Source organism: Bos taurus, chromosome 15 (genome assembly GCF_002263795.3).
Source record: "Bos taurus isolate L1 Dominette 01449 registration number 42190680 breed Hereford chromosome 15, ARS-UCD2.0, whole genome shotgun sequence".
Classification (NCBI taxonomy): Eukaryota; Metazoa; Chordata; class Mammalia; order Artiodactyla; family Bovidae; genus Bos; species Bos taurus.
In genome coordinates this window covers 56,074,022-56,096,207 of record NC_037342.1, presented here as the reverse complement: position 1 = coordinate 56,096,207, position 22,186 = coordinate 56,074,022, and the positions used below count along the sequence as shown (strand labels likewise).

The window sequence follows — 22,186 nt, the reverse complement described above, 5'->3', positions numbered from 1 at the left end:
TGGGAAGGCAAACAGCCAGATGGGGTTTGTGAGTCTTGCTGCTGTGCAGGGCCCTTCAGGCCAGTGCTCCTGAGACTTCAGGGACCCCAGGGTCGCCCCTGCATTGGGCTGTCAATCCGGACCTGCTACTCCCTGGCTGCACTTTTCCTGGTCTCAGGGAGTGAAATGTCCAGAGCACAGCCTTTGGGGGACATGGACTTGAGCCCAGCTCTACACCAGTTCACCTCATGACTCTGAGTAAATCTCTTTCAGACTCTGAGCTTGTTTGTTCATTTGTAAAACAGGGACCATGATGCCTAGCTCCAAGAGTATTTGTGAGGATTCAGTGAAATGCTTTAGACAAGAGCCTGGCACATGCTAGACCCTGGGTGGTTTTAGGGGTATGCGACTGGGGAAGAGCCCAGGTTTTTCCCACTCTCCTACTGAGAAGCGGACCTCTTTGCTCTAAGAAATAGCATCTTTGAAAAAACAATTAATTAATTTTTATTTATTTATTTTTGGCTGTGCTGGGTCTTCGTTGCTGTGAGTGGGCTTGTCTCTAGCTGTGGTGAGTGGGGGACTACTCTTTGTTGGGGTGCTCAGTAATTGTGACTCATGGGCTCTAGAGCTTGGGCTCGGCAGTCATGGTGCTTGGGCTTAACTGCTCTGCAGCATGTGGAATCTTCCCTGACCAGGGATGGAACCTGTGTCCCCTGCAGTGGCTGGCAGATCCTTAACCACTGGACCACCAAGGAAGTCCCAGAAGTAGCATCTTTTTAAGATTCTGTGGCGGGGTGGACACGTGTGGTTTCCTAAGCACTGTCATCTGTGTTATGCCAATGGACAGTGCTGTGAGGTGGTAAGTGCACTCTTCAGAGATGAAGCAGTGAGGCTCAGAGAGGGGCAGGACTTCCCAGCGGGAAGCTGTGGTCTGGGATCCCAGTGGGCTCAATGGTATTGGCCTAAAATCTCCTGGAGTCATCCAGAAAGCATCTTCCATGGAGCTGGATGTACAGGCTCTTGGTCAGCGGCCAGCAGGACTGATCCATCCCAGTGATGGGCTGGATGTGGACAGTGGGCTCAGCATGGGGAGGGAAAAGGAGATCTGGCCTGGCCTGGGCTATGGGTTCCCAACATGACCACCTGTGAGAACTCTACTTTAATGACAAAAAAGTTTGGAGCCTCACATGCTACTATCTGACTTTTAGTATCTGGTGACTGAGAAAATACCCAGAGACAAAAACCTGCTCTGAAATAAGCAACGCTTTGAAATGGATCTGTATTTTATTCATCACACCATTAGAATGCTTTTGAAAAAGAGCTGGACATGTGTGTGTGTGTGTGTGTGTGAGATATATTATGAGCTCCATCTGTGCACACTCCTTTATAAGCATATATAGCTTCCTAGACCCTCTACTCAGAGGCCCTCAGGGCCTAACGCCTACAGACTGGGATCCTCTGGGCAGAGAAAAAAGTGCAGGCTGGGAGGCTATCAAGCCCAGTTCTAGCATCTACTTTTTACTGGCCCTGTGGCTCAGTTGACCGATGTTACCACCTCCTCAGAACCTCAGTTTCCCTGTCTGTAAAATGGGACAGTGAATCATGGGCTTCCCCCAACAAGGAGGTCGGCAAAGGGAAATCCAGAGAGAAGCTTCTCTTCACTCTCCAGGGAACTTTCTCTCCAAGGAACCCACCTCTTTGCCTCCTCTGAGGAGGGTCCCAGCCCTCCTGTTCCACCCCTAATGGCCCTGTGAGGTCTGTCCTATTATCATTAGGTGAGGAGACTGAAGTTCAGAACATAGCATAGCTTGCACAGGATTAGAAGGATAATCTTGACATCTCCTCCTGTGCCGCTGAAGGCCTGAGCTTTGTACCCAGCCTCTCAACCTCCTGGTGTGCCCATGAATCTCTCAGCTCCCTGAGGCACCCCTAGGGCTGACCCAGGTGGGAAAACCAAGGCACAGAGTGATGACAAGTGACAGAGATGGAGCTGGATCGCTGATCCATCAGATCTCGACTCAGTCTGTGGTCTTTATCATGTGGAACGGGCACAGGAAGATCCACAGCAGGGACTGTCCTGGGAAAAGAGTCATGATGATGGCGAACATGCAAAGCAGAGAGTCCTGCCTCACAGTTGTGCAGAGTCGACCCCAGATGGCCTCCGGGTGGTGGGGCTGCCAGACAGATCTGCAGTGCCCAGGTTGTGAGCACATTCTTGGACATTGCTGGCAACAGAGCAGCAGCAAGTTGTGCAGGGTTCACGGGCTGGGGTGAACCTAGCACCCCCAAATCTAGCATCTGTCATTTCCTTCCTCAGCACTCATCTCACGAAGGCAGTTTGTTAAGCTCACTTCATAGACGGGGAGACCAAGGCTCAGAGAGATGGCTGTGTTGTTCACCATCTCACAGACAGGTGGTGGTGGATCCAGAATTCAGGCCCCATTCTTCAAGCTCCGAGCTGAGACCCTTTTCCCCGCCACACTATGGAATGGGCCCAGGAAAACAGCAATCCTGGACCACTGGCCAGCATGCCCTGGAGCAGAGAACAAGAGGCTGAGGAACACTCTCGTGGCCTGGTATCCACACCCCACAGGCCCAGCCTGCCCTCCATCTCAGGATCCCAGGCCCATGCCTCACCACCAGCCATCCTGGGGACCTCAGCCCCACTGGCGCGTCTGTGTTTGTTGCAGAAATCAGGAAGGTGGTATCCCCCCCTCCCCTGAGCCAGCCCCTGGTGTCCCCTGACCATGGGCCACCTGAGTGCATCCAGCTAATGAAGCAGTGCTGGGAGGAGGCTCCAGAGGACAGACCCAATCTGGACCAGATCTATAGCCAGGCCAGTGCCACCAGAGGAGCTGGCTACTCACAAGAAACAGCGAATCAGTTCACCTCACTTTGCCCAGTGGGGGCCCCCCTATCCCAGGGGCCTGGAAACCCTGTGCATAGAGGGGGCAATGGGCCAGCATCATCACCCCTGAGGGTGGAACCTGAGGCCTACCATCTGCGGGAATCTTTCTTAGAACTCTGGGTTCATAGACACTTCCTTCCTGAGTGCCAAGCTCCATGCTAAGTCCTATGCTTATATTTAACCCTCCTGATAGCCCTCCAAGGAAGCATTGCTATTATCTGGGCTTTACAAGAGAGAAACTGAGGCATGGCGAGGTGATGGGACTTGCCAAAGGTAACCAAGGAAGTGAAATGTGGGGCTGGAACACAGACCTAGGTTTGTCTCTGCAGCATTGATGCTAGGAACCCCGACCCCACGCCAGGCCTCCTGGCACCAGAGCAGAGGGGCCATTTGCGGTCATGGAGGCAGCGCTGGTTCCTGCATCAGGGAGTGGAAGGTGTGAGGGGGACTGCCGCTCCCATCCCCGGCCTGCCTTGCGGACTGTACCGGGAGGGGTGAGGCAAGCCTGGACGGGTTTGCTGGGCGGACGTGCTGTGTGTGGGCCTGACTGAGCTGGCTAACGGCTCTCACAGGGCCGACTCATTGAGCCTGTGGTGACAGCTTTTGTGCTTCCCGTTTCCTGCCCTCCACTCCCCAGCCACAGTGGAATTTTGCCAAGGGGAGGTTCAGTGAGCCAGAGGGGCATCCAGACGGGTGATGAGGGAGTGGGAGATAGGAAGACAGGAGAAACATACAGGCATCCTATGGGAAATGTGGACCTCAGAGTGAATGAGCTCTCAGTGGCCCCTGTGAGGGTGGGTGGCAGAGCTAGGCCAAAAAATCAGTTCTTAAAACACCAGCCTAGAATCTTTCCAGGGGTTAGAGATTGCCGTGGCTAATGAGGTGGGGAAGAAGGATCTTAGCCTGAGTGAGGGGCGACTGTGGGGAAAGCCTGCCTCAGGTTCAGTGGCAGAGAAGGCAGAGACTGGCACATGATGGACTCCACATGCAGAAGATGAGAACCATATCACACTGTGGGGAGGCTAAGGGTCAGACAGCCTGCATTCAGATCTATGCTTCCACTTCAGATCAGATCAGATCAGATCAGTCGCTCAGTCGTGTCCGACTCTTTGCAACCCCATGAATCGCAGCACGCCAGGCCTCCCTGTCCAACACCAACTCCCAGAGTTCACTCAGACTTACGTCCATCGAGTCAGTGATGCCATCCAGCCATCTCATCCTCTGTTGTCCCCTTCTCCTCTTGCCCCCAATCCCTCCCAGCATCAGAGTCTTTTCCAATGAGTCAACTCCACATGAGGTGGCCAAAGTACTGGAGTTTCAGCTTTAGCATCATTCCTTCCAAAGAAATCCCAGGGCTGATCTCCTTCAGAATAGACTGGTTGGATCTCCTTGCAGTCCAGGGGACTCTCAAGAGTCTTCTCCAACACCACAGTTCAAAAGCACCAATTCTTCAGCGCTCAGCCTTCTTCACAGTCCAACTCTCACACCCATACATGACCACAGGAAAAACCAGAGCCACTTACCTACTACTTGACCTTGGCCAAATCACTTCCACTGCTGAGCCTCAGATTTCCTTAGGTGATGTCTAAAAGGACTAACTCTGATCCAACTGGACACACTGGTGTGACCATCAAGTGAAATAACTAAGCAAAAAAAAAAGTATTTTTTCTGAGGAGAGAATGAGGAGAAAGAGCACTGACCCTGAAGTTGAAAGACTTAAACTGTGTTCATATAAGATTGTTCTGGGAGTATCAGCCAGTGTAATTAAGCAAGAAAATGAAAGTTGTAAAGGAAGAAGAAAATGGGCTTCCCTCGTGGTTTAGTGGTAAAGAATCTGCCTGCCAATGCAGGAGACTTGGGTTTGATCCCTGGGTCAGGAAGATCCCTTGGAGAAGGAAATGGCAACCCACTCCAGTATTCTTGCCTGGGAAGTCCCATGGATGGAGGAGCCTGGCAGGTTACAGTCCATGGGGTTGCAAGAACCTGACGTGACTGAGAAGCTAAACAGCAACAACAAAGAAAAAAATAATTGTGTTTGCATATTCTATGATTTCGTTCCTGGGCAATTCAAGGGAAGCAATGGAAAACACACTCCAAATGATGAAATAATTCAGTGGGGTGGCTGGTGATAGAATTAATATATAACAGACCCCTGTTTGAAATGCAGTTCCACCATTGCGTCGTTCTCAGCAAGTTGCACTTCTCAGATCCCTTGTTTCTTCATTATAAATGGGAGCCCTCCTTGCAGAGTCGATCTTACAGTCCTCTTCTTGTCCATATTGCTGTCTCAGGGTCAGCAGCTGTCACACCCATGGCAGCTGCCCTGAAGCTTGTGCCTCTGCTTCTAATGGGCAATACAAAATATGTGCTTTTCAGGGGCTGCTGACACTCCCCACCTTACAGACATTTGCCTGAGAAAAGCAGTATTAATGAAGGTTGGATATAAACACCTACACACACATACACACACACATACAGGTCAAGATGCTGGATTTAGACAGGAATAAACTCCTCCACTTTGATCATCATTAATTTGATTTTCCTGCTGATTGCACTTTGGTAAGGTACAAACCACACTGGGAAAAGTTCCAGTAAGTCTCTTTAGAAAACAAGGCTAAGGTTATTGTTGAAGGTACAGTTTATAACATCATCTTACAAAGACCTAGGAGAGGTACTTATCTCTGCTCAGCACCAGCAGTTTGTATTCCTTCTGGGAAACTAGTTTAATGCTCCATTGTCTCATGGACTCCATATATTATGTAATCGCTGTTTCCCTCTTTTCTTTGTTGCTAGAGAGCTCATATCCAAAATTGTGACCAAGTTGTAGCCTGCATTTTACATATAGACCTCACTCCTGGATTGACTTCTTTAGCTTTTGCTTTCCTTTGGTCTCAGTGCCCTTACATATTTATAATTTTGTTTTGTAAAAAAAATTTTTGAACAAAGAGAGAAATAAAGAGGTAGAAATAGATTATATATATGAGCAGTCTACATATAATGCTTCTGTGTATCTACCCATCTATCCATTCACCCAACCAACTTATCTTTGAGAACAAAGAATGTCTATTCCACAGTGTTTTTGTAAGAACCAAAGTGTTTGTTAATGGTGATACAATGCTGGGAATGGGTTCCTTTGCAAAGTCCTCTCCATGCCTGTCTGCCTCACAGAGAACTAGCCCATTTTTCCTCCCTGCTGTCTCTGCTTCCCCTTGTCAGAGCTGCCACCCCTTGCCTATTACCTACCTACTCCCCACCATCCAACTCTTCTGGGCAGGGACTATATCTGGTTCATTCCCATGGCCTAGATTCTCAACGTGAGGGCCAAGTGCTCTGCTGATCTTCATGGATAAATTGGGATTTTCATTCCATTTTCAGTTCGAAAGCATCAACCAAGGCAAGAAGACCAGTGTTGCTGACCCTATGCTGCGGATGCTGGAGAAGTATTCCCAAAGCTTGGAGGACCTGACCCAGGAGCGGACTGAGGAGCTGGAGCTGGAGAGACAGGACAGAAAGGTTGCTCTCTCGGATGCTGCCCCCGTGAGTGGACCTGATTGTGCCTCTGGCCTCAGTGCCTCTGAGCATGGTACCTGGGGAGCTGGGACAAAGCAGGTACTCGGTAAAGCTGGGTTCCATGAATTGATTCATTTGTTGTTTATTTACCCATCATATTTTCATAGAGCCCTTGCATGCATTAGGCACTGTGCTGTGCACATGAGTATTGAATTTCTGCTGCCTCTTTCCTTTGGGAACAAGGACAAGGTACAGTGTTCCCATCTGACTTCTGAGGAAGCAACGTCCAGAGAGGGGAACCAGCACACAGCACACCTATCCCAGACCCCCAGACACTCATCCCAGGACTTTCCCACAGATACCCCTCCCTCACTTCCAACTGTGGAGAGAGGGTCCTTCCACTTGTGACTTTGGCCCTTCCTATCCCTTCGGGTCTGTGACTGAAGCTCTGAAAATGGGGGCAGCCATGGAGCCAGAGTACTTTGATCAGGTTACCATACACTTCAGTGACTTGTGGGCTTTACCACCGTCGCAGCCCTGAGTGAGCCCGTTGAGGTGGTGGGCTTGCTCAGTGACCTCTACACATTGTTTGATGAGGTTCTGGGCAACCGTGACATGTATAGGGTAAGAGGACCAGGAGGCAGGCATTCCATCCCTCTCTCTTCTACATCGTGTTTGCATCACACCTGTATTTCCAGTCATTTGCTTATGCATCGTCTATCAGTAAGCTATTGCTGTGTAACAAACAACCCCCAAACCCAATAGTGTAAAGCAATACACATCTATTCTTGTTCACAAGCCTATAGGTCCAGCTAGAAAATTCTCTGGATTCGGCTGGGCTCACTCATACATCTGTGGTCAGTGTGGGTGAGAGGAAGCTCTGCTGATTTTGGCTGGACTCTGGGTGCCTTGGCTGAGACAACTCAGTTCTGGTCCACATGGTACCTCACCCTCCAGCAGGTGAGTTGGTATTATTTAAAAGGTGTGGCAGAGTTCTGAGAGAGAAAGCAGAAGTTCAGAAGTCTTTTGAAGTCTAAGCTGAAATTGGGTACATTATTTCTGACATATTCTATAGGTCAAAGTAAGTCAAAAGACCAGCCCAGATTCAAGAGGTAGGAAAATAAAGTCTACTTGTTCCAGGTGAGGGTCGACAGATGAATCAGCTTCTGTGCCTGCCCACAGGGAGCTCTCAGTGCTGTCTGTAAAAGAGGAAGACAACTATGAAATTGATGATCTGGGGAGGCAGAGGAGGCTGAGAGGGCCTCTAATCCAGCTGGGAGTAGATGTTTAGAGTAAAGAGCAAGGAAGTCTTCCTGGAAGAGGTGCTGTCTTCCTAGCATTGTCCATCCTGGGTGTGGTTGCTCTGAGCAAGCAATGGGGTAATAATGTACTAAATTTTGAGGCTTGAGAGGGTGGCCCTAGTAAGTGTGAGAAATGCTAAATGTGCTTTGATGGCTGGACATGAAGTGGGCCATCAGTGGAAGTGGGTGGGAAACCCTGGAGGGGGCAGCAGGGGCCTTGGCAGAGCCATCAACCCCTCCATGATCTAGTCCCTGTGTACCTCTCAATCCTGGGTTTGAGTCCCACCCTGGACACCAGCTTCTGTGTCACTTTGGTTTCCCCTCTCTGGGCCTCTGTTTCCTTATCTATTAATATAAAACAGGAATAATGATTCCTGTCCCAGGGGATTCATAGACCATGGGCAGATTTTCTCCCCCTGGTAGAAATTCTGTGTAAAGCTGTGACCCTGTGAAAGTGAATAGCCTTCTGCCCTCTCTGCCTGCCACGGGGGCCTTCCCAACTCAACCCTGCCCCTATTCTGATCCCATTGTTGGGGGTCCCAGATCAGCCTCAGACATGGTGGAGGAGGTGGGGAGGAGCTCCCAGGAGACAGCCATACCCTGGCTCCCCTGCTCTTCACCTTCACTTGTGACCTGCCAGCCCCCTTCCTGCCACAGCCCTCCAGGAAGACTGGGGCTGGAGAGGGCCAGGCCCTGGGCTGGGCTGAAGCCAGGAAGGGAAGGGTGCATGGGCAGGAAGTTTCAGAGGTGAGAACTAACTCTTTGAGGTGCCAGGTAACCTGCTGATAGCATTACACACAGTATCCAGGCAGCAGTAGTCACCAGTATTTATTGAGTGCTTACTGTATACCGCACACTGGTATGCAGTCTGCTGCTGCTGCTGCTGCTAAGTCACTCAGTTGTGTCCGACTCTTAGCGACCCCATGGACTGCAGCCTACCAGGCTCCTCCGTCATGGGATTTTCCAGGCAAGAGTACTGGAGTGGGTGCCATTGCCTTCTCCAGGTATGCAGTCTAGATGCCTTATATGTATCGTGCCATTTGATCATCATAACAACATAACAAGCTGTGAGGTAGGTACTAGCACCCCGTCGGATGAAGAAACAAGGGGTTGAGCAGCTGGTCTCAGCAGGACATGAAGCTGAGACTTGAACTTGGACATTCTGAAAACTAGCTTCCTCAGGGGTCATGGTCCTCCCAGGACCCAGACCTCCTCAGGATAAAGCCACAGGTTCACAGCCGGCCCTCCAGGAGTGGGCCCCACTTTCTTCCCCAGTGACTCTCACTCTGCCTCTGCGCCCTCTGCGTTCCTCACACAGGCTTTGCTCTCTTGCTCCCTCTAGCCTTGAGGTCTTCACACATGCTGTTCCCTCCTCCTGGAACCCTGCCTACCCTCCTCTTCTGCTCCCTCCTGGTGTCAGGTTAGCTGCCCTGCCCTCGCACACGTGGTTAGGAGCTCTTGTGTGATGCTCGCATAACAACCCCCGGACGGGTCGGTTCCAACCTAAACCACTCTGTCCCCAGTGCTTGGCAATGTCCAATGTCCAACGTGTGGTGGGTCCTCAGAAAATACGTGTTGACTAAATGAGGAGCTCACTAAGGCCCAGAGAGGGAAACGACTTGCCCGAGATCACACAGCCGATAGGTGACAGAGCCAGGACAGGAGCCTGCCAAGGCCACCACCACTGCCCAGATCTGTTCACTGCCCCACACTGACCAGCGGAGACCTGAGCTGCTGACATTCCTAGCACTCAGCTTCCCTCCGGTTTCCCACGTTCCTGCCCCAGCCCACGGCCTGAGGCATTCTCTGTCATGCTGGCTGTGTTCCCCTCTTGCCTCCAGAGCCTAGGAAAAGATTCCTCATCTCCTCGTGCTGGGCCCTGCAGCTCTGATGTGCCCTGAGTCACCCCTGGCCTTGTCTCTTCCTCTCCTGCTAGTCTTTTCTCACACATGTGTCCCTCTCAGCTCTGAATCACGCTTTCTGATCTGCTCTGAACTCTGGCCAGGAGGTCTGCATCTTTCTGGCAGAACGGAATGAAATAAAACAAGGCCTGCACACCCGTCCAGATGTGGGGAAACCGGAGGCCGGGTCCTTCCCAAGTGCAGGCGCCTCTCTCGTCGCTCACTCAGCTGCCTTGGGTTCCCCTCCATTCCAGCAGGATCTGGTTACTGCTCTTTAATCCAGTCTGGGCTGGGAGGCAGCCAGGCGATCATTTCCTGGTTCCCAAGGGGTCTGCGATTCCCTCCCAGCAGATACTGAGAGAGCACTTTCATGGACAGAGCTCCACAGCAGGGCCCTCTGGGCTGCCGGGTAGGGGGTGACGGCTGGGGGGTGGGGGTGGGGTTGCATGCGGAGGTATGGAGGAGGAGTGGGGAGGAAAGGGCTTTTACTCCAGTTCTCAACCCAGAGGGTGAGCTTGGCCCCACCCACATGGCTGAGCCACTCTGAGCACATCACTTCACCTCTCTGAGCCTCAAGCTTCCATTTGTAAAAGAGAGGTGAAAGTGACTCTGGCTTAGGGTGATCCAGCAGATTGAGCAGAATGTGAGAGAAGGTGCTGACGTTCACACCAACACAATGATGAGCACAGCATGTACTGGCATTGAGGCCTCCTCCTGAAAGTACAGAATAGGGGGACGTGGCGCTAGTGGTAAAGAATCTGCCTGCCAAACGCAGGGCATGCAAGACATGTGGGTTCTATCCCTGGATTGGGAAGATCTTGTGGAGGAGGGCATGGCAACCCATGCCCTCAGTATTCTTGCCTGGAAAATCCCATGGGCAGAGGAGATTGGTGGACTGTAATCCATGGAGTCACAAACAGTCAGACATGACTGAGCAACTGAACTCACGCAGATGCACCAGTTAAGCATCAACAGAGGACTGACCTGGCCTAGGGATTGTCACAGGATATCTCATTTAATCCTCGCAGTGCCCCTCAGAGGGATGGATTATTATTCTGACTGTACAGATAAGGATACAGGCTCAGAGAGGTAGATGACTCACCCAAGGTCACACAGCAATTCATGTCTGTGTCTGTTAGTATGGAAGCCTCTCCTCTGGCTGTGTTCTCTCCACTGCTAAAGGACTACACCTGTGTACAAGGAGCTGCAGCTCTCAGTTGCAGCTGAGTGCCCCCTGCGACAGAAATCTCTGGTGATCATCTTTGGGAGTCTGAGCTCCTAGAGAGCAGAGCCTGTGCCTGGTCACCTTTCTGCTGTTAGGGTTGTAGGATGGTTATTAATTACATCAAACTCTCCCTTCTTGCTCAGGTGGCAGGCAGGTGGAGGGCTAGAATTTAGCTTAGCGACTTGGAGAAGGTAGTCTGGATGTGCGGCCACCTTGGGGCTTTCTCCTGTTCCTCCACGCCAGTTTGGACTTTGGGTCACCCATCTGAGGCAGCGCTGGGTGCCTAGAGCGAGTGTACTGTTCCTGCACTGCCCCTGCACACCTGGTGAGCTGGGAGTGGGGCTAGCGAGCAGTAGGACTCTTGGGCTGCCTCTGGAGGCAGGACTTGGCCCAGACACATGTGCTAACCATGTGCAGGGCAGGAAAGAGGGAACCCCACGTAGCAGGCAGATTCTCCCCACAAGAGAGAGAGAAAGGGCCCAAGCCGCGTGCATCAAGAGGCAGCATAGAACATGGGCTCTGGATTTGCTCTGAACAAGCTCACATCTGTGCTGTGTGATGGTGGCGAGTGACTTAACCTCTTTGGCCCAGTTTTCTGTTTGCAAAATGGCAATAGCTGCCTCACAGAATTTTTGTGAAGATCAAAAGCATTAATATTTGTAAAAGGTTTGGAATTGTGTCTGGCATGTAATGACTGCTGTATAAGTATTTAAAGGAGCACTTACTTAGTGCTTCTTCCCATCTTGCCAGTCAGATAATGTGCTCATCCTCCTGTGAGGAAGAAGTGTGTGGGCAGAGGGAAAGCCAGGGCTTGCTCGTATTCTTCCCTCTGGGCTGTGAGGTGGGAGGGCTCTCCTCTGTGGAAATGTACACAGTAGGGGGGCAGCTGTGTACTGTCCCTGGCGCATTCATGCCAGCCCACAAGTAAGTGCTGGGTGGGCGACAGTGAATGATGGAAGGGAGATAGAGGGCACAGCCCCGAAGAAGGAAACGTGTTTCCCAGCTGATGATGAGGGAGACTTTATGGTCTCAATACAACGTGAACTGGGCTGATGGAGGGCCCAGATCTCAACAGATAGAGAACATTTCAGGGGCGATCAGGGCCTGGAGGTGAGCAAGCGCTGAGTGTCTCTGTGGAGAGCAAAAGGTTCCCATTTGGCTGAAGCATGGAAAACCAGTAGCAATTGTTAGGAGTAAGTCAGGGAATTCTAGAAATCATGGGAATCCCTGATCGCTAGCTCCATGGGGAGTGAATTTTAAGCCATTGGCTGTAGGGAGCAAATTTAAGTATCTGAGCTCAGTAAGGCGTGATTAGGGCAGATCACTTCTGGGTACTGGGGCAGAGATATCCCAAGTGAGGGAGAGGGAAAGTTGGGGACAGAGCTAGGAGGGCACAGTCCACAGCTAATGATGGGGAAGGAGATGCACTGAGTTACAGCACCCCCTGTGGACATGAGAAGCATCATCATTATTATCACTGTCTCAGTTCAGTTAAGTTCAGTCGCTCAGTTGTGTCCGACACTTTGTGACCCCATGGACTGCAGCACACTAGGCCTCCCTGTCCATCACCAACTCCCGGAGTCTACCCAAACCCATGTCAATCGAGTTGGTGATGCCATCCAACCATCTCATCCTCTGTTGTCCCATTCTTCTCCCGCCCTCAATCTTTCCCAGCATCGGGGTCTTTCCCAGTGAGTCAACTCTTCACATGAGGTGGCCAAAGTATTGGAGTTTCAGCCTCAGCATCAGTCCTTCCAATGAACACCCAGGACTGATCTCCTTTAGGATGAACTGGTTGGATGTCCTTGCAGTCCAAGGGATCCTCAAAAGTCTTCTCCAACATCACAGTTCAAAAGCATCAATTCTTTGGTGCTCAGCTTTCTTCATAGTCCAAATCTCACATCCATACATGACTATTGGAAAAACCATGGCTTTGATTAGATGGGCCTTTGTTGGCAAAGTAATGTCTCTGCTTTTTAATATGCTGTCTAGGTTGGTCATAACTTTCCTTCCAAGGAGTAAGCGTCTTTTAGTTTCACAGCTGCAGCCGCCATCTGCAGTGATTTTGGAGCCCCCAAAAGTAAAGCCTCTTACTGTTTCCACTGTTTCCCCATCTATTTGCCATGAAGTGATGGGACTGGATGCCATGATCTTTGTTTTCTGAATGTTGAGTTTAAGCCAACTTTTTCACCCTCCTCTTTCACTTTTATCAAGTGGCTCCTTAGTTCCTCTTCACTTTCTGCCATAAGGGTGGTGTCATCTGCATATCTGAGGTTATTGATATTTTTCCCGGCAATCTTGATTCCAGCTTGTGCTTCATCCAGCCTAGCGTTTCTCATGATGTACTCTGCATATAAATTAAATAAGCCTGGTGACAATATACAGCCTTGATGTACTCCTTTCCCGATTTGGAACCAGTCTGTTATTCTATGTCCCAGGTTCTAAGGGAGAGTGCACACACTTGGCCTAAGAGAAGGTTCTGCTCTTCAGGTCCAGTGATGCTGAGGAGGGGCAGTGCAGGAGCCGGGCTCTTTAACCTGCAAATGGGAAGACTGAGAAGTAGAGTTGCTACCTTCAAGCTTGGCTGGCCTGGCCTGTGAGGGGGGAGAAGGCCATGGCACACATCTGTGTCCCCAGGAACTGAAAAGATGTCTTCAGAATAGAGAATGAGCTTGAGAATAGGAAAGGTTTGCGGCTTGAGTTCAGAAGGTAGAGCTGGAGCCAGCAGGTGAAAGGCAATTGCCATTCAACTCAACTTTTATAAATTAGAGTTGCCTAGAGGGAGAAGCAGCCACCTCAAGAAGGAGATGTGAACAGGCCCAGACAGCCACTGGAAAGGCAGATGGGTGGCCTTTTAAAGTCCCTCCTGGTTCTAAGACTCTGGGATTCTGTTGTCTCCAAAACTGTTAGTGCAGGAAATGATGATGGTGGTGATGATGATGATGGTAAAGACTGAAGTCTCTGCTTATTGAACATCTATGATGAAACTGGCTCTTTATTACTGTATCTTTAATATGCATTTCATGTAAGAGGAACAGAGGCTCACACAAGTGAAGCGGCCAGACTAGGGTAAATGGCAGACCCAGGGTTTATATCCATCTATCAGATTTCAAACTCTGCATTCTTGGAGTACACCTTGGAAGATCAAGGGTTGGGGAAGTAGGCTAATGTATCCAATATACCTGCGCTTCTCTCCAGATGAAGCCCTGATCTGCCTGCAGCGTTGTGCAGTTGGGACACCCAGCTCTGCTGCCAAGATGCTCATGGCCTGGGCTCAAAGGAGATGAGACAGGCACGGTTACCTTCAATTCAGACAAAGGTGATCTTAAACATGCAGATTTAATCATTGTTAGAGAGGCTAGGAAAGATGCCACTGTGGGCCAGAGATTTGAGGGGTGGGCCAGGGGTTCTTGAGAGGCAGCCTTGTGTGGCACGTGGATCAGTCCAGGGAGGGGAGTGCTTGTACTGGAGCATGAAGGCTATGACTTCTAGGTGGAGACCATCGGAGATGCTTACATGGTGGCCTCGGGAGTGCCCAGGCACAACGGGAGCCGGCACGCTGCTGAGATGGTCAACATGGCCCTGGACATCCTCAGCTCTGTGGGTGACTTCCGGATGAGGCATGTGCCCACTGTGCCCATTCGCATCAGGGCTGGCCTGCACTCAGGTAAGGACTTGGGGCTGTGGGAGCCTCCCAGCCCTGCCTAAGGTGCTGGCTGGGGCAACCCAAAGGATTCTGAAATTCTGAGATTCTAAAACTCCATAATATAATTTTTAAACAATTTTATTCTATTATTTTAAGCTTCTAAGATATTATAAATCAAACAATCTGTTTTGCTTAGATTCACATTTTTTTTTTTTCGGTCTCAGCATCTGTCAAGGGCATCTAAGTCCCTGGTGAGAAGCTGACAGAAGAGGCAGGACAGACACCTTCTGTGGTCAGGCAGACAACTAAGTTTCTGCGGGTTGGGGACTAGGAGATGCCTTGGGGTCTCTACTATAGTATATCTTTCTCATGCTCCTACCCCATAAAGTCCAAACTCCTCAGCCCCACATAGCCTCCAAGACCCTTGCTAATCTCTGTAGCCTCATCTCCCACTTGGTATTCCATCCATACTCAGCCACTTGCAGTTTCCCACAGGCATGTGGGCTCTCTGCTTCTGTGGCTTTGCACCTGCTGTTCCCTGCCCACTCATTTTCTTATCCTTCAAGACACAGTTTATATACCGCTTCCTCCAGGAAGTCTTCAGGGTTGGGTCAGAGTCCCCTTTCTGGACTGGCACAGCTCTGGTGCTTCCCTCTTCATGACACTGGTTATAGTTTACACATCTCCCCCTGCCAGGCTGAGAGCTCCCTAAGAGCAGAGCCTAGATTTTTCTGTGTCCTCCTACCCCCAGCCCAGAGCCAGGCACAGATGTCACCTCTTCTCTGGGTGTTGTTGGAGATGCCATACAGCTTCATCTTCACCCTGTAGCTGGAGCCCAAAATGTAGGGTGGGGACAGCAGTTTAGGCGGAAGGGTGAGAAGGACGAGACTGTTGCAGGGTCTTCTCTTGGGTCTAGGAGCTCACTGGGCACATTTGAGTTTCAGGGCCCTGCGTGGCAGGGGTCATGGGTCTCACCATGCCTCGGTATTGCCTCTTTGGGGACACCGTTAACACCGCATCCTGGATGGAGTCTACAGGGCTGCGTGAGTGTCTCATACTTCTATCCTGTCCAGGGAGGGACTCTCTCAATAACCGCTACAGCCTGGCTGTTTGAACCAGTGCTTAGTAACCAAGCCACCACCTGATGGCAGCGTGCCCTAGTCACCAGTAAAGCCACTGCGGTATAAGGAGATGATGGATGTCGCTTATTTAAAAAAAAAAAAAACAACTTAGCACAGGGCTTTTGTCATGATCTCATGAGAGAATTAGCAGGGAAAACAATGGCTTGAGGGGCAGGAAACCTGGGTCCCCAGCTGGACCTAGCATCCTCAGTGTCCTTGAGCCAAAATGCTCCTCTAGGCCTTGGTTTCCCCATCTTTAAAATGAATGGGCTTCCCAGGTGGCTCAGTGGTAAAGAATCTGCCTGCGCTGTAGGAGACGTGGGTTCGATCCTGGGGTCAAGAAGATCCCCTGCAGAAGGAAATGGTAACCCACTCCAGTATTCTTACCTGGGAAATCCTGTGGACAGAGGAGCCAGGAGGGCTACAGCCCATAGGGTCGCACAGAGTCAGAAACGACTGAGTGCGCGCGTGCGCGCACGCGCACACACACACATACACACACACACACACACACACACACAGTGAGTGGACCCCTTTCAATTTTTAAAATGCCATGTTAGCCACTTGCTGGCAGCAGGAGCCACTCTGATGGCTTGATTATAGCAGTGAAAAAGCTCAGCCTCTGCTCTGGCTGCACAGATGGTGTGCTCTCTGATGTTGCTCCATACATATCGTGCTTAACCAGATGTGGTGGCCTTAGTGGGGAGTCCTGCCCTTAAAGGTAAAATAACTGCTTATCTGCATTGATCAGCCTTCAAAGACTTCCCTACAAGTAGAGATTACATTCAGACTTCAGCTTGTGTTTTGACTTCAGCTTCTGTTCTTCTTAACCTCAATCCATGTAATTTGCTTTGCCTTGAAACTGTTGCTTTAGTGCCCAACAATCTACTGGGGGACAAGAAGGCCAGGCAAAGGGCATTGCATGAATCAGAATTGTGTGCCTTGCTGGCTGGAACTGGGGGCTGTTACAGGCGCTCAGTGATTTTACCAAACACTAGGTATGCTCTCTCCAGGTAATAACTTGACTATTACCTTCCTTTCTCCTCAGCGTACAGAATTCATGTCAGCAGGAGCACCATCCAGACATTGCTCAGCCTGGATGAAGGCTACAAAATTGACATCAGAGGGCAGACTGAGATAAAGATGAGAGACTTGCTTTCCTGGGATTGACTGGAAACGTCTTCAGAGGTCCAGCTTCTGTGGGCAGTGGGAGAGATTCTCACCTGACTGATGTCGCTGAAGCAAGGCCAGCCTGGGAGCTGATCGCCCTCCGTGTCCTCCTTATTCCCCTAGTTCTGCGGAAACGTTTCTTCCTGGGAGCCACACCCTCATCTGGCTCCTCATGAGGATAAGTGCCAGGGCAGAGAAGTTACTTCTACTGATGGCCTACCCGGGCAGCATACTGATGCCCAACAGATATTAACATATTTATTACCACAGGAATGATGAAAGGAGGCTCCATATCCCTACTGTATAGTTGAGGAAATTAAATTAGAGATGCAAAGAGATTTGTCCAAAGTCACAGAGTTGGTCTTAGATCTGGTGGCTCCAAAGCCTGTGCCTTCTCCATAGCACTGTTGGGCTCCTACTCATCCTTCAGAACCTTAGCGCAGACCTCAGCTCTCACTGAAGCCTGCCCTGATCCAGGAATACTCTTCTTCTTCCTTTCCCCCAACAATAACTATCCTGTCTTCTCTGTGCACCCACCAGTCCCATGGCTGACCCTCTGCTGTTGTAGAGTGATGCTGGGTGTCCCTGCCCTTCAGCCTTGAAAAGGCAGGGATTGTTCTGTCACCTCTGTATTCCTTTTTTTTTTAATATCACATTTAATAATGGTACCATCCTATGAATGACTTTTCTTCCTACCCTACCCTCTTTCGTTTCCCCAATTCCTCAGGTACGGCCGGGCCTACTGAGTGACTGAAGCAGCCAAGGCATTTAAAGGCTGAGGGCTGTGACTGGGCCCCACCAACTGGGTGCCCCACGGGACTGACTTCATCACACAGTGAGATGTCAGAGAAGGAAAGTGCAGCTCAGAGACGAGCAGTAACTTGCCCAGGGTCACATAGCCTGAGAGGGCCAGTGTAAGTGGAACACTTTGCTCTGGAGGCTGAGGTTATGAGAGAGTGAGCTGGAGTAAGGCAGGCATGTCTTGTTCAGGGGAGTGGGTGCTAGCAGTCCTGAGGAGCGGAGGATTCTGATGACGGGAGGGGACGCAGAGTGGGAGTGGGGAGGGCAGCATGCCAACCTGGCCTCTGCAGACTGAGGCCTCTGCAGCCTCTGCAGCCTCTGGAGACTTCCTCATCTGCAGGAAGTGCTGCCTCTTGTTGAGAATTAGTTTCCTAGAAATGAGGAGGACCTAGGGACCATAGGGGCCCATGGGCTCATTCTACAAGTGGGCAGCTAGCCTGGGGATGGACAGAGCCCCATCAGGGGTCCACAGCACAACCACATCAGAGCTTCCTGAGTGGGGCCTTTCCTTCATTAAAACTTCCAACTGGCTCCTCTCAGCATTTCCAGGACAGGCCCCATCCCAGGCTGCCCTCCTGCTATCTCTCAAAGATGAGAAACCCCATGTAGGGCAGACATGGGCTTCCTGGGAAAAGACCAGTGCTCAAGCAGCCTCAGCAGCACATCCCCCACGTGGAAGGACTGGTGTGGACAGGGGCTGAGGGCAGTCAGAGTGGCCATTTCCTACCCCCACTGCTGGGGTGTCCCAGGTCTTGGGACCCCAGGGAGCCCAGGCAGGGCTGTGCCCGGGGGCAGACAGTGCCCCATTCATCTCCATCCCTGGGGTCCAGTGAGGAAGGAAGAGGGGGACACACACAGTGGCATCTGGAGAAGCCCTCAATGTGCAGAACACACACAGGTGTACCCTTTAAAAAAAAATAATAAGGACACTCCAGACTGCTGGGTGCAAAACCAGCTTGTGTTCACAGAAGCCTCCACAGAGCCCTGGGTCCTTCAACTTGGCAGAAGGCTTGCTGGGTGAGGACCAGGCTCCGGCCAGGCTCTGTGACCCGGAGTAGGCTCTTGACCTCCCAGGGCCTTCCCCTAGGCAAGTGGCTGCAGCCCCCTGGCCCTGCTCAATCCCTCCAGGTCCTCTACTCCAGCCGCCTCTCCAGCCCCCAAGAGCCACTGTCCTCTGAGCTTACTATCCTCAGCAGCGGCCCGTTTCTGCTTCCACGCGCAGACACTTCTCTCAGAAGGCCCGTCTGCTGACGCTGACCTCACTTCCTCATCGCCCACTCCCGCCGGCCCCCGCAGCCTGACTTCTGCCCCAGTCCGCCCAGAAGGCTCCGTGAGGTCACTGGTGACCTGCATCCGTGTCACCAGCATCGTGGGCAGTTTTAGTTCCCAACCTGACTGCGCAGTAGCGTTTCCCCCGCCTCCCTCTTCCTAGAAAGGCTCTCCAAAGGCGGCCTCAGCACCCTGCCTGTGCACCCCGATCTCCATCTCCTCCTCCCCCGGCTCCCCGCCGCTCCTCTCCTCTCCCCAGCCCTTCCACGCTGGGGCTGGACAGAGCTCCTCCCTGAGGCGGCCCTTCCTCTCCTGACACTGACGCCCCCCTCCCCTCTGGGCCTCGGCCCCCAACCCGCTCTGAGCTCCAAGCCCGTGGAGCTCTCGCTGCCCCCTCAACAGTTTCTTCTGGAGCTATCAGAGGACCTCAGACTCGCCAGGTCCACCGGAGGCCTGGCCTCCCCCAGAGTTCTCTTCTGGTGGGTGGCCTCACCATCCACAGTCAGAAAGCCAGTCCCTGTCCCGGAGACTTCAGCCAGATGGCTTCTCCATCACCTCCTCTCTCCTGGCCGCTGCAGGAGCTTCTCAGCTTTCACCCTTATCCATCTTTGCCCAGTAGCCAGCGTGATCGTTAAATAACAGCACACACGTGATTCACATGGCGGTTCCCTGTTTAACACCCTCTGGGTCTTCCTACCTGAACTCTTTCATGCTCCCTCTGAGGCCCTGCTCTGTCGGGCCTGGGCCTGCCCCGTGGGCTCAGTTTTCTAGCACCTTGTACTGTGAGTTACCACCTCGGGGCCTCCCTCCTGCCCCTTAAGACTCACTGACTGAGCTTCCCGCCTCAGGGCCTTCACTCTCTCTGTGCCCTGTGCCTGGTCCTTTCCTGTACTGCAGGTCTCAGCTTTGTTGCTGCCTCCTTCGCGAAGAGGCTCTCACCACACACTCTAATCAGAGTCCTGTCGCCGTCCCACCCCATCTCCCAGCCTTGTGTCCCTGAAGCACTTGTTACTCCTTGATTTTCCTTGCTGATGCATTTATGGAACCTCCCCCAGGAGGGTCTGGCTGGCTGGCTGATCCGCCTGCAGGTCTGCAGGTGACAGACTCCCAGGGAGGTGAGCTCTCATCTTCTCTCTCTCCCGACCCCTCTGCCCCATCCTGGGAGTGGGAGCCAGCAGGTCTGGCAGCTATGTGTCACCCCGAGCTCTCTCAGCTGATGACTTTTCCATTCCAGGCCAGGAACTTTAGAAACTGCCAGCAACGTTTTCATCTTCTTGGCTCAGGGAGGAAAGAGAGCGGAGATTAGGCCCAGCAAGCTTGACCTGACCTGGGAGCCTCCCAGGACTCTCGGAAGCACAGAAGAATCTCACATCCACTTAGGCCCACGGACTTAGATACAGCAGGTGGGGGAACGGGAGTCCAAGCACACAAGTGCACCCGCCTGTGTACACACACCCTCCACCCTGCATGAGCATCAGATACGTATGCACGCGGAAACACCACCACGTGCCCCTCTGTTTACTGGGGCGTGAGATCACAGACAGACAGACCCATAGACCCACGGAGAGATGCTTAGACAGACACACAGAATCTCTGCAGGAAGGACCAGCTGGGTGGGAACTTGTCTTGGACTTGTGTTTATGAGGCAGTTACCAAATCTTTGCTTGAACTGTATGCTGTAACTTGATTTCTTTTTTTAATAGTTTGATTTTTAAGTCAAGTTTTCTAACAATGCTTTTATCCTTACTTTCTGTATTTGCCATATCTGCTGAAGTTACTTATCTTTATTTTGAGTGCTGTTTGGGGAAGCTGGTCGAGATCAGGGGATGGGGAATCCCCTACCTCGTGATTTGGTATAACCATGACCTAGGCAGCAGAACCCAAAGAAGGGCCTCCCGTCACCTGTCACAGAGACACTCCACACCGGGACCCGTTTTCCACTCTGCCCCTGACAACTGTGCTCAGAAGTAGCTCTGCCAAGCTGCTGTAAGGCCCTGGCTGCCACTCACCACGTTGCTCCCTTCTCTGTGCACAGGCAATAACACCATTCCACACTCCTCTGGGCATATGTGGGAAGCCGGTGAGAAAATGAAAGTGTGTGTAGGCTAGGGAGCCAGTGTCACTGCTCTGACTTGTGTTAAAACCCCAGAGCCACAGAGCTCCTCACCCCAGAGCGTTAGGCACAGAGCTGGGACTAGCTGCCCAACTCCTGGGAGGCCTCTGGACCCACACGTAAAGGAGTGAGCGGCTCTTCACCTCTCTGGGCCCCGTCCCCTACAGATATAAGTGTGGACAGCAGTGGTGTGCCTGTGGCTGGGCTGCTGCGGGAATCAGGAGACTCCAAGGACAGTGAGGGGGCTCCTTGTAATCAGCTGTGGGCTCTGAATGCCCACCACTGTTGTTCTGGGTGGTGCATTTATTATTCTTGTCTATCCTTTTCCTCTAGGGATGCCTGGCAGGAGCTCATAAACCAAGAGATCAAGGTGGCCTTTGCCAAAGCCCTCCAGAGCCCAGCGGGGCCCTGGGGTGCGGGGAGGGCCTTGGCCAGGCCCTGAGGAGCAGGATGGAGTGGGGCAGGGGCCAGCACCAGCCCAGAGACTCCTGTGCTTGGACACTCCCAGGCCCTCTCCCTCCTCCACTCCCTGCAACAAGCTCCCTTGCTGAGTTCTCTGGCAGCCAACTGGCTCTCATTAATATGTGCCCTAGGGCAATAGTCACTGATGCTTTCCTCTGTGAATCCTACGGGTAAACTTGCCTCTTGACACAGAAACAATAAAAAACATAGAAATAGTCCCTTCCTTTCATGTTGTGCTTTGTTCTTGACAAACGGTTCTGACTCTCAGAGCTCATTATAGAGCTCACTATTCCTTCCATCGAGAACGCTGTCCCTGTTGTACAGTCGCGGTGCCCGGGCCCAGAGAGGAGGTCATCCTCTCCTGTCATCACTTCTCGAGCCTCTGTTTTGTCATCTCTAAAATGGGTTTGGAGAGGGCCCACCCGAGGCTTGATCCTAACACAGGGCTCCGTCCACAGCAAATGTTCAGAGCGAGCTTCCTCCTTCCCCGCCTCTCCTCCCTAGCTGGCCTAACCTCTGTGAGCACTGTGTTGAGAGTCCAGGTCTTGGGCTCCCAAGATCTCAGGGAAGGGTAAGGAGGGGAGTGATAATTCCTGGGGTGTTAGGAAAATGAGACTTCTGTCTTACAGAAAAAAAAAAAAAAAAACCCACAACTAGCTCATTAAACTGGCTTCCAACATCAAAGGGTTACTTTCCAAATCCCCGAGGCTGATTTCAGAGCAGCCGGACCAGACACACATGGAATTCATTTCCTTGACTGAGGGGAGAGGGTGGGGGCCA

At 51.8% G+C, this 22,186-nt stretch overlaps 1 long non-coding RNA gene and 1 other non-coding gene across 3 annotated transcripts in view; both read left to right on the top strand.

Annotated features, from left to right (window-relative positions):
- The window catches only part of LOC112441534 (uncharacterized), a 68,564-nt gene extending 58,556 nt beyond the window's left edge, over window positions 1-10,008 (top strand). Inside the window, exon 3 of the long non-coding RNA XR_009490686.1 lies at window positions 6,263-10,008. This is a non-coding gene — a long non-coding RNA (uncharacterized lncRNA). The remainder of the gene's footprint in view (window positions 1-6,262) is intronic.
- A 10-nt stretch (window positions 10,009-10,018) lies between these two features.
- On the top strand, window positions 10,019-21,621 carry GUCY2E (guanylate cyclase 2E). Of its 2 annotated transcripts, XR_003029495.2 has the most exons (3): window positions 10,019-15,513; window positions 16,640-19,946; window positions 20,066-21,621. It is a non-coding gene; the product is annotated as a guanylate cyclase 2E (transcript). The 2 variants fall into 2 exon arrangements; XR_009490685.1 differs by having other exon boundaries at window positions 16,640-21,621.
- The last annotated feature ends 565 nt before the right edge of the window (window positions 21,622-22,186 follow it).